The 6,422-nt window shown below is 37.7% G+C and overlaps 1 pseudogene; it reads left to right on the forward strand.

Moving 5' to 3' along the window:
- Positions 1–462: 462 nt before the first annotated feature.
- LOC120243705 lies at positions 463–588 on the forward strand (annotated as a pseudogene).
- The last annotated feature ends 5,834 nt before the right edge of the window (positions 589–6,422 follow it).

Raw genomic sequence — 6,422 nt, forward strand, 5'->3', positions numbered from 1 at the left:
AGTCACCCAGACACTCCTGATTTTTAGTCCAGTTAGAAGGACCTTGAAGGAGACAGAAATTCTTGCTTCCCACACTCTCAACTGAGAGGCCTGTTGATAAAACTGGGCTATGCAGGTCTGGCAAGGATAAGGGGTAAGGGTAAGGGTAAGGTTGAGGCCTAGTCAAAAAGAAGGCTTAGAGAAGTCTAAGTCTCGTCAAGGCGAGTGTCTTGTTAATGTATGTAATTTAAGTACTTCCTGTTTTCTATCCTTTTGTATGCTAGATGCTAATTTTCACTTCCTAACTTCAGCTTCAGCCATACAAACCTCAAGGAACAGTTTTTTCCAAAGGAAGTCACAGTGTAACTTCTATATTTTGCCTTTGCTGTAATGAGAGAAACATCCATAGCAAATTTACAAGCACTGGGAGCAATTCTGCTCAAACTTAAACAGAGTAGTCACTTTTAAAAATATGAACTCAAAAGCTTTGCACAGTAGCAGTATCGTGGCCAATGAGGTTTATCCAAGGCATGATTATTGCTAATTGAAAAAGCAATATGAACTCAAAGATAATATTAATATGAGAATTAGTAACATGCATTTCTAAACCCTTAAACATTGCTACACTTGTTTTTCTATACATATTTCCAAAAACTTTCCTTAGCATAGACATATTTCAGAGAAAAACATTACTGAAGATTCACATTCTCTGTATTTCTTAGTTAGTGAGAGTCCAAATATGAGTTAATTCATTTTCAGCATAAAAATCTGCCTGGTGCTGCCTTCTCTATGGAACAATGCTGCTCTGATTTCAATAAGCCAAGAAAGATGTTGTGCACACAAGTGGCAACAGGGCCTCTCTACTGGGGCACCACAGAGAGCGCTAAACAGGCTGCAAAATTATACTACCAGCCTCTCCGGAGCTCAGCAAAGATCTTTGTACAAACTGCAAATTGTGTGCAGGAAGATCAGCTTTCAGGAGGAGAAGCTGAGAGAGCTAGTGTGCAGTTACCATAGCAACATGCCTTCACATTCTGCCCTTTGGCTTTTACCTTGTCCAAGCCCGAGAAATCTAATAGTCACACATTGGACTATTCCACTTACACAAAGAAGATGCCTATCTTAGGCCAGGTCACTATAGTCCCTTCACAAGACAGAGATTCATGGTCGTGTACTTTTCATGGCGTGGCATAGCATGGCCCACCATGTTCTCAGTTAGTGTTTATCTCATTGTGATCCTGGAAAGTATGTCTTGTCCAGCTAACTTTTTGATGAGGAAATTGAGGGTCAGTGTTAAGTAACTTGATCAAGTTCACAGTGAGTAAATGAAAGAAGCGAATGAAACTAAGGGTTATCTCTCTTTATACCAATGACTCAGACACCTTGTGCGTTAGACGATCCACACCATGACAATTTGTTTGCGTTTTTAATCATCTCTCCCTAGTGTTTCTGGGATATGGCCAAAGTTTGAGAACCACTATTTTACACCACATGGCTTCTCTTTGTCCTAATGACATCTTATCTCTGGCAAAGTACTTAGGATGAAGGCACTCATTCACTCTCATTTCTTGTATCTTAGAACGGTGGGACCAAAATTCTCTCAGTTTTCTACTGCTGCTTTCAGACCATCACTACACAAACTTTCCTCAGTAAGATTTTGTAAGTACACGACATTCATTTGCACTGAATTCCATCCTTCCCCTCATCGTCCTCAGACGCCCCCTACAATCCTTGAAGACTTGGACTGTGGTCCGTAGTGGCAGTCTCTGTTTAGATATCTAACACCCTGCCCACAAACTTCTTTTGCTAACTCTACTTCATTGACTTTAAGAAATCATTCACATAGACATATCAGCTAGAGCTTCTCTGCTTCCAAACTCCAACTGAATTACTCTACCTCTGAATTTCTACAATCTTCTGCCTCCTACCTCTCAAGCGCTGGCACAGTCCCTGCTAAGTCTGTTCTCTGTGCTTTTGGTGACTCAAAAGCTTCTCATTTATTCTCTCACCCATCACCTCCCCCACCCTCTAACCTGTTTGTTCCCTTTTTCTATCTAACCTAGGTACCAAGGATCAGGAATCACAAGCATGTTCACACCAGTATATCCCATACCCTCACTTTAGGATCCCCTGTGAGCTTAGTCAGCCAATCCTTGACCAAAATATGTGTGTTGGTTTGATGTCTATTAAGTAGAAGTACGGAAAGCAGAAAACCCATGCTGATGGGCATCATCAATGTATTTTGTTCCTCAGCATTTTAAATCAGTTACTTTTTAAAATTTTACTTTATTGTTTTTATTTTGAGCAGTGTTTTCTCCAAACCTTTTGCAATCCTCAAGCCACCTACCCACCCTGGAGAGCTACTCTTTTGTACTTTGGCTTCATAAGCGTCTCAGCAAGCACTTCTGAGTTCTTCTCTGACTCAGAATTTCTGTTCCTTTTGACCCAACTGTCATTTTCTTACTTCTTTCTTTGTCAAACTCCTACTCATCCCTGAAGTCCCAACTCAAATGTTGCCTTTTCTCTGTTGCATTTTCTGACCCTCCTTTCCTCGGTGTTCTCTTATTCCCTTTAAATACATGTCTTCCTTTTCTGCTAAACTATGAAGCAGAAGGAAACTGTCTCCATTATATCACCTCTTACTGTCTCTCCCTCTGCCTTAGTCCTCTCAGGCTGTTATAACAAAAAACAAACTGGGTGCCTTAAACAACAGAACTTTATTTCTCACTGTTCTGGAGACTGGGACATCCCACCATCTGTGCACAGGTGATTCAGTTCCTGGTGAGGGCCTCTTTCCAGCTTGCCTCTGAAGGCTGTCTTCTTACTCTGTCATCACATAGTACAGAGAATGAGAGAAACAGAGAGCTCTGGTTTCTTCCTCTTCTTATAAAGACACTAATCCTATCATGGGACTCCACCTTCATGACCTCATCTAAACTTAATTACTTCCTAAAGGCCCCTCCTCCTAATACCATCACACTGGGGATTAGGGCTTCAATGTGTGAATCTGGAGAGGGTGCAAACATTTCCTTAAAATACCCTCTAATTCAGAATCGTCACCTCAAGTTGTATTAAGTAAACAGAAGCCTGGTGGGATATTGGACAAGATGCGCTCTAGAGCTGTGACACTTGCAAGATCTGTCTTTATACTTGCGCTGTCTTGTGTCATAGCCATTCGCCACATGGGGCTTATGGAGCCCTTGAAATGTAGCTAGGCTAAATTGAATTGTGTTCTAGGTAAAAATACACACTGCATTTTGAAGACTTTATGTGAAACAAAGGATGTAAAATTTCTCTTTAATATTCTTTTTTTTTATTCTTAATATTGATTGAATGTTGAAATAATATTTTGGGTAGTTTGAATTAATAAAGTATGCTACCAAAATAATTTTCCTGCTTCTTTTTATTTTTTAATATAGCTACAAAAGTAACATGGGTGGCTTGCATTATTTTTCTATTAATAATGTTTTAAATACTCTGTGAAATATAGTATGAATATAGTGACTAACACACTAACACTCCATCCTAGACTGATGGGGCCTAGGAATACTTTCAACTAGGAACTCTGTGTATAAACCTGTACTTACAGGAATAGTCTAATTTTTTTTATCATTCTGAAAACTACGTAGTAAATTCAAGTGTCTTATCAATATGAGATTAAGATTATAAAGATGTTGGTGATGATATTACCTTGCCCCATTTTTAGAAGATACTATAGATTCTGTCCTAAAATATTCTTGTAAAACAATTAAAATATACACATCCTCATTGTGAAAATATTCATATTCAAGCCAGTACTATTACAAAGTGCAAAGGACAACTAAAGCTGTCATAGCACATACACAAAAACTTGTTTATAAATTTACACACAATTATTTCCAATTCAAATATTCCTCTTCCATCATCACCCAGACCTAATCCTTGTAGGAAGAGTCAACACTTTTGCAGGTGTCTTGCTAGTTTTGCAATGCTGTCAACATCCTACAATACAAGGCAAATGCAATAAAAAAATCAATTTCAGTATGAAATTGCAATTCGTGCAAGATTTAGGATTTCAGGAATTTATTCAAAACCTATTGACAAATAAAATGCTGGCTAGGATTAAATAAGTTAACATTGGAAGGAGAACAAATAAAAAAATAATGATCATTCAATTTAAATGTCAAAGGATTGTAAGAATTCTTGAGAAAATTGATGAAGAACTCTGAAGAGCTCTGATATATCAGTATGTGTGTGATCAACTTGTTCTATGAGTGTTCCACAGGATGAGCAAACATTTCTAATCAATTTTAACTTGATAAATGAGCGATGTCTTGCAATACGAGTAGTATGTGATACTAAATGTCACATGATCACAACTGAACCAATGGTTCTTGAAATTCACTTTGATGTACAAGTGCTTTGGATTACAAGCATGTTTCCAGAATGAATTATGCTCACAAATCAAGGTTTTACTGTACTTTATTTTTTTAATGACCCTCTCTACTTTGAAAGTCAAATGTGAAGTGAAATATACTGTTCTTTTGTACCATGTAACTTTTCTGAAAAATTACGCTGATCAGTTAACACTCATTTTATTCTTTTGTTCCTAAGAATTAGTCTATAGTTGCAATTCTCAATTAAATACTTGTTAAATATGAGAATAAACACGCTCAATTTCCAAATTTTCACTACTTTCATTTTTCAAAAGAAAACCCCCATTTAAATCATTTTTGCCACATTTTACTTAGAATTTTTAGTCCTCAAAGTATATTTGCTTTAGAGGTGCCTGGGTGACTTAGGCAACTGACTCTTGATTTTGGCTGAGGTCATGATCTCATGGTTCATGGGATCAAGCCCTGCATTAGGCTCTGTGCCAACAGCATGGAGCCTACTTGGGATTATTTCTCTCCTTCTCTCTCTACCCCTCACCTGCTCTGTCTCTCTCTCTCTCAAAATAAATAAACATTAAGAAAAAGTATTTTTCTGGGGCGCCTGGATGGCTCAGTCAGTTAAGCATCCGACTTCAGCTCAGGTCATGATCTCACAGTTTGTGGGTTTGAGTCCCACGTCGGGCTCTGTGCTGACAGCTCATCCTGGAGCCTGCTTCGGATTCTGTGTCTCCCTTTCTCTCTGACTCTCCACTGTTCACGCTGTCTCTCTCTCAGAAATAAATTAAAAAAAAAAAACATAAAAAAAAAGAAAAACATATTTGCTTTACACAGCCCTTTTCTGAAACCAATTTATCTTTTTAAAAAAATTTATTAAATTTTTTAACATTTATTTAATTTTGAGACACAGAGAGAGACAAAGATTATACATGCTTAATCATGCATAAGCTAAACTTGTCACAAAAAGAGCATTAGAAACTCTTAGGTATCAAAACATAACCCAAGTGTTTCCAGGTAGGAATACAAAATATAAATGGTCAAAGAGATAATGTAGCCAATATAATCATAGCAATGAGACTTACCCAGTTAATGTTTACACTATTCCAGTAGTGACAGACTTTTAGCCCAGGTAATTTCTCACTTCTGAGAGGAAAATGACTTTGAACTTTCTCAACCCAAAGGAAATGATGGTTTCAACAGCAGGTTTGCTGTTTCCTTTCAATGTTCTGGTTCTTAACATTTGTTGTTGTTTCCTTTTTGCAGTTTCTTTGCTAATGTATCTTTAGCATGGCCTGTGAGCTGTGGCTCCAGGGGCGACTAGATTTTTATTACAGGCTGTACAGGGCTATTTGATTTCTTAAATATAAATACAACTCAAAAAACAAAAATGTTTGTAAAAGCTTTAATTTATAACCAATGCTGAGTAAAATACTGTCCTTTGTATCTGACCCAGAAGGACTCTATTTTCTTTCAATATCCTTGAACTGGTGCTTGACAAACTTGTTAGTCTGCAAGCAGCACACAATTTCAGACCATTCTTGTTGTTGTTGTTTTTAATGGGAGGCTACTTAGATCTTTTCTTTATTGTCATGTTGGTTTTGAAATGGATTCATTCAACAATTTGCTCATTCCAACTAAATTGTTGAATCTATTGACAAAAAGTTATTCACTGTTTGCATTTATTGTCCTTCTAATTTCTCCACAGGATCTCAAGTAGTGTCCCTTATTTCATTTCTGATATTGGAAATTTTTGTTTCCTCTTTATTTTTTCCAAGACCAGTCTTGTCCTTTTTTATTTTAGAATTTTATTTTCTTAATGTTTATTTTTGAGAGAGAGAGAGACAGAGCACAAGCTGAGAAGGGGCAGAGAGAGGGAGACAGAATCCAAAGCAGGCTCCTGGCTCCGAGCTGCCAGCACAGAGCCAAAGGTGGAGCTCGAACTTACAGTGAGATGAACTGAACCCAAGTCAGATGCTTAACCGACTGAACCACCCAGGGAGTTATCATTTTTATTAACCCAGTATAGGTTGGTTCAGCCTGGATTCCATGGAGCCACCAGTGGCAAGGAGGGCT

Source organism: Hyaena hyaena, unplaced genomic scaffold (genome assembly GCF_003009895.1).
Source record: "Hyaena hyaena isolate Hyena2069 unplaced genomic scaffold, ASM300989v1 scaffold_352, whole genome shotgun sequence".
Classification (NCBI taxonomy): Eukaryota; Metazoa; Chordata; class Mammalia; order Carnivora; family Hyaenidae; genus Hyaena; species Hyaena hyaena.